This window comes from Haplochromis burtoni, unplaced genomic scaffold (genome assembly GCF_018398535.1).
Source record: "Haplochromis burtoni strain Fernald_Lab_line unplaced genomic scaffold, NCSU_Asbu1 Contig_23, whole genome shotgun sequence".
Taxonomy (NCBI): Eukaryota; Metazoa; Chordata; class Actinopteri; order Cichliformes; family Cichlidae; genus Haplochromis; species Haplochromis burtoni.
In genome coordinates this window covers 3,639,465-3,657,253 of record NW_024582384.1, presented here as the reverse complement: position 1 = coordinate 3,657,253, position 17,789 = coordinate 3,639,465, and positions in this window count along the sequence as shown.

Here is a 17,789-nt window from a genome sequence, read left to right as displayed (position 1 = left end):
CAATAAGAGTCAGCAACCCTAGGTGATCCGTTATTACTATCCATGATTTCGTTTCATTGTCTCATGTCGAATGCCTCTGTGCTGGGGTCCAGTGTGACTGCATAGCCTCACCACTTCATCATGTTGGATTAAGTCAAATGTCTCCACCCTGGCTGCATGCCAGAAGAGGTCAGGCTGGGTGGCCCGCTTATGCAAACACAAGTCTCTCCTCCCGCTTTCTTTAGCAAGGATGAGCACTGCAGGGGAAAGTATAGTGTGTTTAACTCGTGTGTGGCATTTTCAGAGATAAGCATCTCTGCCTGAGGCCCCACTCAGTTCGAGCCAGATTGGCTAAACACTTTTATGTATGTGTGTGCATGTATACCTTAGATACGCTTTCACTGGCTCATATGTGTGCGAGTGAATTATGACCTACCAGAGTCTATCCAAGCTGTTATAACAATGTCAGTCTGGGTTAAATCCATCTGCCATCACTATCGCTGACTCCACCCTGTCCTTAAAGAATGATCTCACTCTCCAGACAATTCATTGTTCTCACAGCATCACTCAGGCCTGAGTCCGAGTGCACTGCTGTAAACTTTGAGAATGCATACTCACCAGAGTAATTTCACATTGAAGACTGCAGGCGTGCTTGCCAAATACTGTCCTTTTTTTGACTTTGTAAAGGCCAACATCTGATTATTTTATCCCTGTAAGCATCACAAATAGCACAGCTAACATATCAGAGCTTGACTGTTTAAAAGCAATATATCTGCCAGCTTGAGACAATTTGATTACAGTGCACAACGGTGAAACAATATAAGTATGCATCATGACAATATAGTCCTTTATTTAAGATACCTCACACCCAAAGAAATTATGCAAGTTCAAGTTATTGAAGAAATCAGATTGCAGCAGAGTGAATCATGCTCCTGGGAATTTTATCTAGTTACATTGTTCATCTGAAGCGAGGGACCCGCTTACATTTTATCTCCAAGACTATGGCATTGTTGAAGTGAGGAGATATTCATCTTGAGCTTTTTATAGCAAAAATAAGCAGAATTCACCAATCCCTATGAGCATCTGATACCCGATTGTCATCTGTATGCTTGACTTCCAGCAGTTTGCTTATAATTTCTAAAAAATGCTTTGGAGACAACCCCTATTTACCTCCAAGAAGCATTCAGTCGTAGCCTTTCTTTACACATTGCCTCATTTCCTGTTTTAATCATGTTTTCATGCCACCGGCCCTTTAATGTGAAACAGTGCGTGAGCAAGCGGGCAAGGTTTCCTTTCATACAACAGTCATTCCTTTCAAACCTGCAAGTATGAAAGCAAATAGAGCTTGCAAGCTGCAGTCGACGATGCCCCCCCATCCACCACCTCCCCAGTGCCAAACTTCATGATCTGCTTTTGACATGCATTTGGTGTGACAGGTAAACACACACAGTTGCCCGGCAGCCCTACGATAAGGTGAATGTGTTTGTGCGCAGGGGGAGAAAAAGTTCTTATCAGTCCATATTTCATTACAAGCAGGTGCGTCTCAGACTCTGCACCTTCAGATTGCTAAGAAAGTCAACCTCACACAAGGAAGTGATATACATTAATGGAAAAAAAAACATCACTGTTCCACTGGAGAGGCAACACTGTTTGCAGACACATACACACCCTCTCAGCTGTCTCTCTCACGCTTCCACACACAAAGGCCAGTATCCATTATCTTCTGCATCCGTTAAGCGGTTTATTAAGCTCTGCACACTTGTCACGCGGTCAGTTTCTAATGAATTCTCTGTGTGAGGAATGGAGGCAATAAAGGGGATGCAGATGAGAAAAGGAGACTGAGCTGTGTGCAGGCTGAGGCCTAATGAAAGCAGGGATATGTACAATGTAATGTATATTCCCCTGGCCATGACCACACTCCTGACGCTCTGTCATTTTTATGGCACAATCCTTCTTAGATGCCACTGGATCTCCCAAAGGAGAATCCAACTCGGCAACCACCAAGCTGAGGAATTGCATAGCATCCCTTTCTTTGCGTTTCTCTCACTCTCACCTCTGATTTCCCTCTCTGCCCCCTTTCACCTTTTTTCTCTGGCAGCTTCGATTCAGCTCATTCATTAATCTGTGTCACTCTCTCGCGCTGACAGAAGGAGCAGGGACGCTGTGGTAAGGACTACATTTCAATAGCAATCTCAGGAAGCAACATCCTGTTAGATGTGAAATACGGTCTTTTAGTTTTAGATTTACACCTTGATATGAATGATAACTGACCAGCAAATGAATGTCAAACAATCAAGATGCTAGTTTTGAAAGGCAGGGATCGTTACCTACAAAAGGAATTGGCTTTGGAAAAATAGCTGCTTGTGAGTTAGCAAGCTAAACATGCTTGTTTTTACAGTTAGGTCTGTAAGTCCATGCACAGTGGCACATTAGTTTGTAATTCTGTCTATGTGCACCATGGCAGTGGAAAAAAACAATCAAACAATGTGACTGAAGTGCAAATTTTCAGATTTGATTGAAATGCATTTAACTATTGTATTGTTTAGGAATTACAGACTACAACGTTTCAAGTTCTTTCATGCTCAAACGTAATTGTACAAACAGTTTTATATTTAATAACTAGAAACCATACTCTACTGAAATCAGATGAATGACTTGCCCATTTAAAAACATCCTATCTGTTTGTCTTGAGAAACACTTGTATTGGTTTTACAATAGGCTTTGAGTTATTATTCATTTGCATCGCAGAGCACTGTCTGATCATTTTGGCTTCATTTGGCTGAATCTGAATAATTTCTTTCTCTACACTTTTTGCTTCCAATCATTCTGGTACAAAATAATCTTGGTTTCATTCATCCAAAGTTGTTGTTGTTTTTTTTTTAAAGATCTGTTAGCTCTTTTAAATGATTTCTGCCAACATGTAATCTGGCCTTCTTGTTCTTGAGTGTAACCAGTGGTTTGCACTTTGTTGTGCAAGGTATTTATTTATAATCAATCAGATGTTTTCATACAGAGGTTTTAGTAGTCTTCTCTGGCCTTTTGGTGTTGCTGAGCTCATCAGTGCATGGCTGTTTAAAAATATACCACATTGTTCATTTAGCCACTCCTAAGGTTTTTGCTATTTCTCAGATAGGTTCATTTCAGTTTTTCAGCCTAACCCTTATGTGAGGTCTAAACCTTTAGACCAAAGTTCAGCACTACAGCATACAGAGGAGGCCTCACTATGCCTTTAAACTGCTTGTTAGTTTTTGCTTGTAATTCCTAAACAGGTAATGTGATACTTTGGTAAATCCCTCGATTTCAAGCTGAAGTTAGCATATCTATCAAATCCTATTAGTCCAATTTAAACTCAGCTGGAAGTGTACACAGGCAAAATCACACACAAAAGGTCTTTGTCACAAAAATGTTAAATGTAAATGTGTTCTGACTGTTCCACACATTTTTTACTTTGGTGTTTCTGGTTTTGGGAAGATGCTGGTGAAGTCTAAAGACTTTCTAACCTGCTTATGCATTTTGCATGTTGCTATGGTTTCACTATGATTAAGGGAACGGTCAGTTAAACAGTCTTTGGTCTGCTGCTTGTTCTTGTGTTTTTCCCAAGAAAACAAAAACACTTACTAACACTTACCGCTTGCCTTGTGTCTTATCATACAAGTAATACAAGTTAATGTTTTTTTGTTTGTGTGTGTGTGTGTGTGTGTGTGTGTGTGTGTGTGTGTGTGTGTGTGTGTGTGTGTGTGCATTGATTTATGCTCTAGATGCTCTAAATAAAACAGGTTTAACGGTGTACTGGCTTCACTACTGTTTAATAGCTGTATTATTTCATTTTCAAAACAGGAAGTGTGTGTTTGTGAGCCTTTCAGAGATAATTACACAGTTAACTCTGACTGTCTCCATTGTTTGCTTAGAACTGAACTGAAGAAGAATTTAACTTAGAACTGAAGAAGCTTCTCGGATGAGAGATAAAATGTCTTCAAGCAACTTAAAGAAGTCCAGACGCTTTTCTTTCCAAGCTCCTTAGACTACGATGACCTGGATGACTGAGAACCTTCACAGACAGACTGTCTCCAGTGTTCTTAACATCTGCCACAAATGTTATATCATGGACACTATGCATAAACAACTAGAGTAGGTAGGGAAATGTTGACATCTATTACATAATGGTACTAGCATGATGGGGAAAGGCAGAAAAAGGGCATAGTTAGATGATAACTCACTACATAAAAAGATTTGCCCCTTATGTCACTTCATTGTGGAGCAGCCCAGTTTTCATCTATTTCATGTAATGCGTGTTATAGAATTATACTTTCACTTCAAACAACGTGATGGAAAGTAATTTGTGGAATGAATCTAAGTTCTATAGGGATTCTCTTTCTCTGTTTGGCTATGAAATGAACACCCCTTCCCCCGCTCAGGCTTTGCTTTGTCATCCTGCCTCCTGACAACGTCCTCTTTCAATATCTTCTTTTACCGTGAAATTTGCTGCACTGGATGTGTTTTATTGTGTGCACAGTAACAGAAGCAGTAAAGGATTCCTTTGTGGATAACAAGTCACGTGCTCTTCCTCCTCTTTCTCTCCATTCACATTGTTGAGATGTGTTAACGCTGAGACATAACACCTTCTATATGAGCCGAGGGCTTTTGTCTGCTACTAATAAAACCTACTCTGGCTGATTACATCTTGTGAAACTTGGATTATAGACACCCACAATGATGTACTGAAATTGGACAGCTTATATAACATTATCAGTGTGTTAAGAGGTGTAACTTAGATTTATCCATTTTTACAGCTTGCCATAAACTCTTTTTCAGTTCTTGCATGGTGTAACATCCATGTATCATCCTTTTATCATCCTTTAAGCTACAAAAAGCACATATGTGATCCTATGTCAAGTGACTCTGGTTGACGTAGTATATAAACTACCACAGCAGAGGCGTTCACATACCTGCCATATTTCATATTCCACAGCGGTTCACCAAAAAGTACGCTTACGATTTACATCCCATGGACTTAATGATGAACTCTTGGAAACCTGAAGCTCATTGCTGTGCTGGAAACATAATGGGGGTGGCGGGTACTGAAGGGACTGAAACTTGGAGCGGTCTGCTCTCATTATGTCAACCTTATAGTGCTGTGTGCTGCTGTTATACTCACTCTAAGGCCAATTACAACAAAGAGCTGACCTACATAGCCTTGGAAGATATATGAATGGTGCAGGTTGATCAAACAGTGAGAAACATCTGGAGTCCTTGTTCCTGAGAGAAGTTTCGCTCTGGGTGGGAGACTTGACTAGGTTTTTTTTAAAACATTTACGGCAATCAGAATGAGGCCCCTGACACAGGTTCAACACTGCCTTCTACAACCACTAAATATATGTAAGCATGAGCACAAAAATAATAATTTCTCTTTGCAAATTGACTTGATTTGCATTGTATCGCCACAGTTTCCTGATACAGTTCCAGTGGTCTCAGGTTTCAGCGTTCATCATTCAACAAAATAATTATAAAGAAACTGAAACTCTAAATTATGATCATGTATTGTGGCATTCAAACATTCTCATCTATTCTAAGTCCGTTTTCACGCAAAAGAAATGAGTGTCAGAGATGTATGTCTATTTTTTTCCTGCACGCTTACCATGTCATCCTGTCATGTGCATGAGTAAATTTAGGTACAGAACTAAATATAAGTCAGTGTTTGAGTCAGCTGGACAGTTGGCATTTGGGCTGAGTAATGACACATTAAGCAAAAACTACTTACACATAGGCCTTCCTCATTAATTTCATGGACAAGACAAGACATAACTAGCAAAACTAGCATACAGAAAAAACTCTTGAAATTAATTGTTTTCAGTGTTGTAACTTTGTCTTTCATACAGCTCTGTCTGTCTGTCACTTGTTTAATTGTTTGTATCATAAAAACTGGTACCTACTCTCAGCTGCTTTTTAGTTTTTTAGTTATGGCTTTGGAAATGGGATGCTAGCTAGCTAGCATAATCAGCTTCTCATGCTCAACCTGATCCAATGACCTTCAGTCTACCCAGCCTGTGGATACTCCCAGACCATCAAATACTAACTACAACTATCAAATACTACAATTTTTTAGAGCTGCTGAAATCTACAAATTACACAAAGCTGCCTTTTAGTAAAGTGTCTGAGACATTAGACTTAGGCTAGCATGAGACAGACTGGCAATTCCCTCGTCATTCCTCAAAAAGGAAATTCATTACACATTACTTGTACTCCATGACATATATTTGCACACATTGTTGTCCTTTCATATTTATATGTATATGTATATTTATACCTATATCTCTATATTTATCTATTTACCTTAATATTTATCTACCAATATCTCTGTTTCTACACTCATTTTATATGAGTGCTTAATGTTTGTGGTATATTTGCAGGGATTGCTGCTCTGGGATTAATGAAGTCTCCCTGATTAGTAATGCATTGCATTACTTTACTTAAATAATATTCATTATGTTACTGTTGAGCCTGGATCCACAGGAGGTTTCTTCTTTTTAAAAGGGAGTTTTTCCTTCCCTGTGTTGCCAGATTGCTTGCTCATAGGAGTTCATATGATTGTTGGACTTTTCTCTGTATTCTCTGTATCATTGTAGGGTCTTTTACCTTACAATTCACCATGAGGCAACTGTTCTTCAAAGCAACAAATGTAACCAGATTACAAGTTCATTGTGTACGTTCACAGTAATTTGTGCCACAGTGTCCAACAACTGTTTTCCCTCGTGTGACTGTAGCATAAGACGGTTTACATTTTTATCACAAGTCCAGAGAATTGTCAGTGCTAGCAATGTTCTCATTTTCTTCATAAAAAGAAGAAAATTATTTCCTCATTATGTTGAACTTTATTCGGGTTGGATTATGTTTCTTTAGTTGCGTATTTAAAAATTGCGAAGTACATAATAAAGTCTGATTACATTTCTCAGTCTGCCTTTATGGGCAAAAGCCAGGCACAGTCTGAACAATTTTTCTTCTGTAGCAAAGAGCCACAAGACCAAAACAACAACAACTGCAAAGAAGAAATGATTTGATGCAATACAACTGCCAGGTATGTGGGATATTACAGAATGAATCCTACTGTTTGTGCTGGGAGTCTTTTGGCTCAGATGATGAATTAGCAATGCCTAATTAGAGCTTGTTATCTCAGATTGGCTACACAAAATGAGTAAACACAAGTTAAAACTTAATGGAGTGCCAAGAAGCGAGAATTCTCTCGCTCTAACAAAACACAGGCTCACTTACAAGCAGGCATATATTGAATTAAGGGTTCTACTTTTTCTTTTTTTTAGTATTGCAGTTCTCACAAAATAACACAGTGCTTTACACTTTTTGGCATTTTGTTCACATTTGTATTTGCTTGTTGTGAAGGTGTTAAGAGCAAACACAAGGCTGAAAATACGAAGCTTAAATGTCTAATAAATGCTGCCTTGTTCACTTCCCCATAAAATATTTCACTGTAACTCCAGCTGCCTTTTGTCTCAATTTATTAGACTTCAAAATGTTTTCTCTCCATGGCTTTACTTCTACAGGTGAAAACAATCACACATGCCAACATGAAGTAAACACAATTAAGATACAGTTGCTGCAGGGCTTTAACTACCTTTAGAAAAAAGCTGAAAAAATTACTATGCTGAGACAACTGATTGGTCATTTTAAATAAAACAATTCATGGAAATTTTTTAGGTGTTTTCTCACTGTGTCTTAACTCTGGATCTTGCCAGGAAATTAGTCAGCAGCAACTTCTCAACAGTCTCATTTGCAGTAATAAATTACATTTGACAAGCCAGCAGTAAGTTTCAGTAAGCTGTTTTGAAAACAAAGGAGCCTTGAAATTCTAGGTACAATAAACTTGTGGTTTTATTTCAGTACATTTGGTAATACCGTTTTTTTTTTTTCTTTTCTTGGTAACATTTTTCTAAAATTTTGGGAGCACAGTAATCATAACTGAACCTTTTTTAAAAAAAATATCAATTAGGACTTTTCCCACCTTTAAGAAATGGATTTTTAATAAAGAGGAGACAGGAAACAGACAGGGACAAAGAGAGAGAAGTAAGCATGCAGCAAAGGGCCTTGGGTTAGAAATGAACTCCGGCTGTTACATGTGGTTACCTGCTCAACCACTAACAATCCACAATCTCAAGCTGCTTGAAAACATAAATTACGGTGCAACATTTTGAATATTAATAGACAGAATAATTAATCATGTTTAGCCTGATTGTATTAAATGGACTAATAGATTACTAGATATAGCTGCAAGACACAACTTGCTGCTAACAGTAGCATTCTTGGTTAGCACGCAGCATCTGTAGGACACAACTGATCATTTTGTGCAACAAGTACAACCAGTATTCTAGAAGGTCTAGTGATTCTTGTGAATTGTTTTGGTCTCTGCAGCTGGAATTGAAACCATATTTATGCATAGTCCCATATTTTCAAACAAGTTGTTACAAATGAAGATGATAAGATCTCTCGAGTTGACTGCAAATGTTAAATGGCTCGTATTTGGTATCTGTTAACCGAGTTCTCAATATTAGAGTCAAAGAAATGTTGGTGTGAGTGAATGAGGCCATGTTGGCTAACATAAATCTGCTACATTTTTGAAAGGAAGGGATTAACAGGGCAACTCAGCATCACCAAAATGCCTAGAAAACAATGGAACAGGATGTGTGTATGTGTGAATGTGAAGACAGATGGTTTATAACGAGGTGTACGCCATGGATTACACTAAAGAAAAGGAAAACCTGATTATATTTTGCTAGAATAAAATATATCATCATCTGTCTAACATGGTGGAGGGAGTGTTATGACACTGGCATGTAAGGCCCCAATAAAACTGGGGTTTAATGACTAGTGACGGTTGATCGAGCATAAGAAGATGAATAGTGTACACATTTAGCTAAATGATGCAAAACTGCTCAGACAGCACATCACAGAGCAAACGGATAACCCAAAGCCTACTGCAAAAGCAACCCAATAGTTTCTCAAAGCAAAGAAATTGGATATTCTTCAAAGGCCAAGACAGTCATTCGATCTCTGTCTAGTATTGCATGGTTTTTGGTTACTGAAGCCAAAACTGAAGGCAGTGAGACCCACAAACAAACAGCAACTGAGAGACGCTGCAGTAAAATGCCTGACGCATCTCAAAGGAGTAAATTGCATTTGCTGATATCCATGAGCTCAGGCAGCATTGACTGTAAAAAACAAAACAAACAAACAGAAAAAACGTTTTTAATGATAGTTTGTGCAGTTACTTTTGAGCTTCTGAAAAGGCCTTTAATTCAAAAACAGTTAATGCAATAATTGTGTTGAACCCCTGGAATGATATAGCTGAAAGACTGCACTTTAATCACATACTGACTGCTGCATTACTGGTAAAATGATTTTAAAAATGTACAATTGTTCAAATACTGTGTAAAATAAAAGTACACAACACACATGAGAAGGATTTTTTTACATATCAGGTAGAGCGTTAGCGAGTAGAAAAGTGTAAAGGTGATCAGCTACCCTACAGTGGTGAAGGTTGTAAAAAGTCCTCTACTTGTGTCTGTCTCGCACAAGATTCACCTTGTTTTCCTTTCCTCATATCTTTGGTTTGTAGCACTCGCGTTTGAAAAAGAACGTGTCCTCATTCCTGCCCCGATTAGTTTGATACCACTTGACCTGACCTCAAACTTTATGTTTGGTAGCTCATTTCTCTTATTATTTCAAAGTGGATATTTTTAAGGGTTCCTTTCAAATCTGATGTTTCCTCAGAAGCTTCGCCATAACTTGAAATATCTCAATTTTGACTAGAATTTATTCAACTCTATTATTGTCTTTAGCAAGAACATGTTTCCCACCGAAGTCCCAAGAAAGATTTCCCTCCTGTTTGATCTAATTCTGTGAGGGAACCGTAACTGGGTTAGCAGCTGAAAGCTGCTCTGGGTCACACCAGAAAAAAATCAGGAGTGCGTGCCAATCAGGACAAAACACAACTTTAATATAATTTGTTACTACTGACTTTATAGAACAATCACAGTACTAACACCTCACAGAAAGTACTCACCATGGATCATTTAAATGCATAGGCTACAAGCCGCATTTACAAGCTTGGACAAAGATTAATCCCCATCCAGAACTAAGAGGTTCTGGTTTTTTGCTTTAAGGTTGTCTGACATTGTTTATGTGCTCAGCTTCACTGTGGGAGCACTTAAGTTTCATCTTGTGTATTATTTGTTGTTTTTCTTTCATTGTTTTTCATTTGTAAATTGAAAGCTTGGCTTGAGTGACACATAGTTTTTGTAGAGGTGAGGGAAAGATTTGCAATAAATTATTCATGATCTATCTGTAGGATGGGTCTGTTAAGAATTGAATACTCTAGCTGCTAAAGTGAAAGAAAATGTAAGAAAAACTTGTGACCTGAGACGGCCTGGATGAGTCTCCATCTCTTTCTTTCCTTCTCCCACATTATTTTGATGAATAACACTGACACACGCAAACATCAGGGGTCATCCATCAGCTCTGCACCAGCTCACAGTTAGAAAGGAGGACATCAAATATTAACGCCCACAAGTCCTCCCTGCACACAACAGAACTTTGACACATACAGTGCAGTGAATTATTGAAGCTCTTCAGCAGTTATACATTTAAAACCAGTGATGCACACTTACAGCGGGTGATAGACATTTGTGATGATACTGTCTGCACTCACATACACTTTACTGAAGTCAGACATAACTGCATCATCATCGTACCAGAAGAATACTAGTTCCATGGGCATTTAAGTGTTATGACCACTTGTCTTTCTTACCATTCAAACACAAAAAACACCAAAAATGTTGTGAATAATCTCTCACTGGACACAGAAAAAAAGAGTATTGTGAGTTGTGCACCCAGGTGAGCTGGGAAGCCTGGTAGGATCTCCCTGAGCAAAAGTGGCAAAAGAAACAAAAAGTCTGATTAAAAGATCACCATGAAAAAAAAATGACTGTGACTATGACTTGTCTCAGGACTGGGTTACTGGGGACTCACACTGGAGTCAAGCCTGCAAATGGATAAAATGACTACTGTGATGGCCAAGCCACTAGACAGATCCATGGCAAAAGAGCTATGGGGTCTGGTGTGGATCAAACAGCGGTCAGAGGATGAGTTCCTGGAACATGGAAGAAGCCGCGGCTAGCTCTTTAGGTTGAAAGATACGGAGTAGATATAGCTGCAGTCACCACTCTGTCTGCTGGGTCTGAGTCAGTGTGCTGAAGAGAGTGAGTCTCCTCTTCCAAGATTGAAGACACGACTGTAACTGTACCGGTCTGCTGGAGTGAAGAGAGAGCTGAAAATACAAGTGAAGCTGGAGGAGACCATGCTGGAGATGTTGTGTCTTCTGACAAGCATGGGAATACATTGCTGTTCCTCTGAAAGGAGTAGAGGGGTTTGCCAGAAAGGGAGGAGGAGTATCTTAATACATTCATTTCTTAACCAATTCTATCACAGTTTGGACTTTTAGAGTGATTCTTACAGTACTGGAAACCATATTTTCAGGACTACGGTTCTGCTAGCCTAGTTTTTCAAAACACCACCTGCCAAACCTCAGTAACAAAGAACAGTATTTGTAGAGCACAGTGGACACGATACAGCAAAATGTTGTCAAGTTTGAGGATTTAATGTGATTAATGTAGCAACTGTAACATCAGCAGGCCAAAGTGTGTATATCTATGATGATACCCTACAAACAGGAATAGAAACAATCATCTCTGACCATAGCTTACTGCAAAACATACCGTTCTCCTATTTGTTTATTTGTTTAATGAAACCATAGCATAATTTTGGCAAGTTGGTGTTAACTATGACAATTAATTCTAGTCAGCACATTAATTAGACGTATATGTTATCAGGCATTCATTTTGACAGTGTTTTCTAATCGTGGGTGAGATATTCAAATAGCATTAGCATTTTATTTCTTTTCTCTTTCCTAGCACGTCTATCTCTGTTACCAGTTTTGGCTTATGCTCAACAAAAGCAAGGAAGATGTGTGCACCTTGAAATCTTGAATCTGATCCCAGGGTCACTGTTGTGCCTTGACTCTCTCCAATCATTCAACGATCTCGCCAAAAGCTGTTCAGTTGTATTTATATAGCGCTAAATCGTAACAGTAAAGTAAAAACTGTACAATAATACAGAGAACCAAATAATCAGACAACTCACTATGAGCACTTGCCGAAAGTGGGAAGGAAAAACTCCCTTTTAACAGGAAGAAACATCTGGCGCAAACAAGACTTACAGAGGGGCAACCATCCGCCATGACTGGTTAGGGTTGAGGAGAGGGAGACAGGACAAAAGGATCTAGCAACTAAAAAGTCCTCGTATTTCCATGTACAGTCTACCTGTTACTGGGCTGAATGCTAATTAAACAAATTGCCAAGCAGTAAACTCTTTGCACCCATGTTAAACTGTAGGACATATCTGTGTAGATATGTGCAGATACGTGTGTATGTAGAACTACTCTCCACATCCCAAATAATTCTGCTATAGAAATTCACAGGACACAGAGATAAAGGAAAACAGTGGTCTCTATGGGTGTGGTATTTCGCCTCACTACAGACAAAGACAGAGTCGTGAGGTTCTCACCTCAAATCACACTCATCCAACCCCTTGAAGAGCTTTCTAAATTGGAAAAAGCTACCTCAGCGTACCATCCCCCCCACACTTTAGGGTTTTTTTTTTCTTTACTCCTCCAAATGGGCAACCTGGTGAGGAGCTAACAAGTAGATGACACTCTGTCCCAGCAGGTGACACCAGCAGTAACAAAGGCGAATGGGTGAAGAAGTTAAGGGGAGAGATATATCAGGGAGAGAAGAGGTGGGAGAGTGCTAGGGTGTGAGCACCGCAAACAAAACACTCAACCACTTCCAATTAAGTGGCAGCAGTTGCCAGGGGCCTCTCTGAAGTAGCTGGTTGTTTCATACAAATATACAGTCAGCAGGTTTTTTTCATCTTCTTTTTTTCCGTTTCAGTTCAGCTTAATCTTCGTGCATCGCATTGGATAATATAAAATGATACTCCAAGAATCTGGAAAACTATGCATACACAAAGCTGAAATGTGAAATTTATCTAACACACACCAATTAGTTAAACTGCAGGAATGTCTTAAAGACATAAAGACCTGGATGGCCGCTAACTTTCTGCTTCTTAATTCAGATAAAACTGAGGTTATTGTACTCGGCCCTGAAAAGCTAGAAATATGGTATCTAACAGATTCTTACTCTGGATGGCATTACCTTGGCCTCCAGTAACGCTGTGAGGAACCTTGGAGTCATTTTTGACCAGGACATGTCCTTCAACGCACATATTAAACAAATATGTAAGACTGCTTTCTTCCATTTGCGCAACATCTCTAAAGTTAGAAATATCCTGTCTCAGAGTGACGCTGAAAAACTAGTTCATGCATTTATTACTTCCAGGCTGGACACTGTAATTCATTATTATCAGGATGTCCAAAAAACTCCCTGAAAAGCCTTCAGCTAATCCAAAATGCTGCAGCAAGAGTCCTGACAGGGACTAGAAAGAGAGAGCAGTATTTCTCCTGTTTTGGCTTCCCTTCATTGGCTTCCTGTTAAATCCAGAATTGAATTCAAAATCCTGCTCCTCACATACAAGGTCTTAAATAATCAGGCCCCATCTTATCTTAATGACCTTGTAGTACCATATCACCCTATTAGAGCACTTCGCTCTCGCTCTGCAGGCCTACTTGTTGTTCCTAGAGTATTTAAAAGTAGAATGGGAGGCGAGAGCCTTCAGTTTTCAGGCCCCTCTTCTGTGGAACCAGCTTCCAGTTTGGATTCGGGAGACAGACACTATCTCTACTTTTAAGATTAGGCTTAAAACTTTCCTTTTTGCTAAAGCATATAGTTAGGGCTGGACCAGGTGACCCTGAATCCTCCCTTAGTTATGCTGCAATAGACGTAGGCTGCCGGGGGATTCCCATGATGCATTGAGTTTTTCCTTTCCAGTCACCTTTCTCACTCACTATGTATTAACAGACCTCTCTGCATTGAATCATATCTGTTATTAACCTCTGTCTCTCTTCCACAGCATGTCTTTTATCCTGTCTTCCTTCTCTCATCCCAACCGGTCGCAGCAGATGGCCCCGCCCCTCCCTGAGCCTGGTTCTGCTGGAGGTTTCTTCCTGTTAAAAGGGAGTTTTTCCTTCCCACTGTCGCCAAAGTGCTTGCTCATAGGGGGTCATATGTATCTATGAAGCACCTTGAGGCGACTTTTGTTGTGATTTGGCACTATATAAATAAAATTGAATTGAATTGAATTGAATTGAATCTATCTCTATATAAAACATAATTGTTGACCTTCCATTTTTATGAATATAACACATTTTGAGGCAAATGGAAAGTTTTGAGAAAAAAGAGCAAAAATCTCAGTTCCCAAATATCCACTATGGTTTGGTACCAAAATTACATCAGTCCCAAAGACAATAAAACAGATGGACATGGCCTGTATTTTGTATAGCGCTTTACTAGTCCCTAAGGACCCCAAAGTGCTTTACACATCCAGTCATCCACTCATTCACACACTGGTGATGGCAAGCTACATTGTAGCCACAGCCACCCTGGGGCGCACTGACAGAGGCGAGGCTGACGGACACTGGCGCCACCAGGCCCTCTGACCACCACCAGTAGGCAACGGGTCAAGTGTCTTGCCCAAGGACACACTACCTTCTGTCTTAAATCTGCATTCTTGTTAAAGCCAACTCCTCTGGTTGCAATAGACTTATGATTGCATAGAAGTCCATGGAAAAACAACCCTTGGCTCTCTTGCTCTGTGACCTCTGATGACTCTGATGACCTGGCTCTGCGTGGGATCTTTTTTTTATTTTTAGAATTCACCCAGTTAAATTAATTATGCATTGTTATGGGTGGGCCGAGCTTGATTGATAGGTAGTTGCTCACCAGGTAACTAATCAGTAAATTCCTCAAACACAAGTCATCAGTCAGTCCCTTCACAGTCAGATCCACCCTTTGTCCCTTCAGGCTCTGTTTCTTTAAGCCATGACGCATCATGGTAGGCCTCTTGTGTCTCTTGTATGGCGGCTTATCTGAAGAGGTTACGTATGTTTTGGTGCCTTTTGGAAGACAGCCCTAAAGCCTTTCAGACATATGTAACTGATTTTTGTCAGACGGGGCAACGCATGGGGATTGGAGAAAAATGATGTAGTGCAGTGAAGTCAGGTTGTAGAGAAGCTGGTTCAAATATGATTCATAATGTTTTGTAGCTGATGTGTTGGTGTGACTAATTCAGTTCTGGGAGTCTATTTTGTTGATAACAGATCAGCTCTTACAGTGTATTTCTCTCTTAGTCGCCCCCATGCTATCTTTGTTATGCTTTAAAGTCCTACGTTTCTGCGAGACACAGATGTTTGTTTGTTTGTTTTTTAACATCAGTGATCTATGAATCTTTACAAGTAAACACATTCCTGCTGAAACACTGTTCAGAACCATTGTTATCTGTAATTCTCAGGGTTTTTTTTTTTTTTTTTTGTGATTATCTGATTAAAATATCACAACAGAATCTTCCTCACTGTGACAGTGACAGTATTACTACTTTAAATGAGAAGCACGGTAATGTATGAAAATACATTTATTAGCTGAGAGTGTAAATGAGATATCTGGTTCTGTAATATGAATTGGCTGCAGCCAAGAGATTTGTTTTTTTTTTACTCTTAGCCAACAGGAAAAAGAACAGCTGGCAGTCTTCTGATGGTTAGCTTAGCATAAGATCACATCTCCACGTCTGCATTTCGGTATTTTCTCACTGTTTATGTATGGATGGATTTCTTGTGATTTTATTCACACACACACCACACCGCTCCACCACCACCACAAAAATGTTCCTGTGTTTGATTTAATGTCTGCATTTGTTCCTCTTGATTTACACCTAATGGGTTTGTTTGTTTTTTTAACCTCCTGCAGACAAAAAAAATGTCATCAATTTGAATTTTTCACAGAAACGATGATGAGTTCGGGCTCGTCTTACATCAAAACTTTTGACAACTTGGCCAACATTTTGCAGGGGGGAAAATGCAAATCGCACATTTGTCTCTGAGTAGACTCGTGGCATGACAAGTTTTTCTTTCTAAACTGAATAAACATTGTATTCTATTATAACTCATAAACTGTTGACGCGTATGAATTTGTATACAATGCCAATTTGTGGCTCTCTTTGTTCCAGTATTGATTGTCTGCCCAGCAGCGGCACTTTTCCTTTTGCAGTCAGTTTGATAAATAACCAGATGCTGTACGACGCTGTTGATGTGATATTATCTTCATATATATTTGCAAACTTTTCATAGTAATACCATTTAATTTGTGTTATAAATGATCTTCTCGTACTCGTGCACTGCAGTACACTTTTATTTAATTTCACTTGGTATCCTGTATTTTTTGTAATTGCGAGCAGAAATTAGTAATAATTTCAACACCAAACAACGAATTAAAAACAAATGACGATAAGCTGCTCAGCCCACAGTGCTGCAGGATGAGTCATTTTAGACCATTATTTCTTCTCAGCAGAAGACTTCCAGTAATGAGTAAACAAGGCATTATGTTACTGGGTCTTTTCTCAGAGGCTTGAGTCCCAGGCACAGCAGAGTGATGCAAAAACCAACCATGCTTATTGTTATTCACCGTTGAGTTTTTATTTCTGGGGAGAATTGCAGTAGTTTCTCTGTATTCAAATGTGGTGAGAATGGTTTCAAAGCTCAGGGAAATGCAGTGGAAATCTCATTACAGTGTACACATGCTGGAAAAAATGTTGGCTCCGGGGCAAATTAAACGCCTTCTCCTGAATCGCAATAGGCTTGTTAGGATTTTAGTGTGGAAATCGAGCGCGGGGGTGGGGTGGGAGGAGAAATAGGTTGGCAAACAGTAGTGCCGCTACCTGACTGCTTTAACAAGCAGGGTTAAACTGTAACCTGTGGTTTTACGTGGCCCTTTCAGATGCAACTACACAAGCTGATTTGCATTAGACGTGACTGGTGGTATTTCCAAGACTGGACAAGCCAGCAGCCTGAGGCACATTGGCAGGTGACTGTGTGTAACAGATAAACACTGATTTATATTTGGGTCAGTTGTGTACCATCATTCCTGTGATTTGTCCAACATGTTCAGGAAACTATCCTGAACGTGATGCATATTTAAATCCGTCAGGCCAGTTAGCTGGTAGCTCAAACAACAAAATGACTGTAATCGAAGTGTGGTAGAGAAAGTGTGCCATGCTAGATCCAGCTTAAGAGCCTGGAAAGTAGAAACAACTGCTTATACTATCAGCCAGTACAAGAGCCATCCGCAGCAAGGATAGTTACTATGTAATTATAAATAATTCAGAATCATTTTAATTGTATAAATTTTACTCTAATAACATAGTGAGGTAGAGGTAAAGGTCAGAATACACAGAGCATTGCAGTATGATACAGTTGACCACAACATATTACTCAAACGACTGGAGAACTGGGCAGGTCTTTCAGGAACTGTACTAAACTGGTTCAAAACATACTTAGAAAACAGGAAATACTTTGTATCAATAGGTAACTTCACATCTGAGCAGACAAGTATCACATGTGGAGTTCCCCAAGGTTCCATCTTGGGACCCCTTCTGTTTAACATCTACATGCTCCCACTGGCACAGATTATAAACAACAACAAAATAAACTATCACAGCTATGCAGATGACACACAAATATATATCACAATGTCACCAGGAGACCGAGGCCCTGTACAGGCTCTTGGTAAATGCATTGAGGA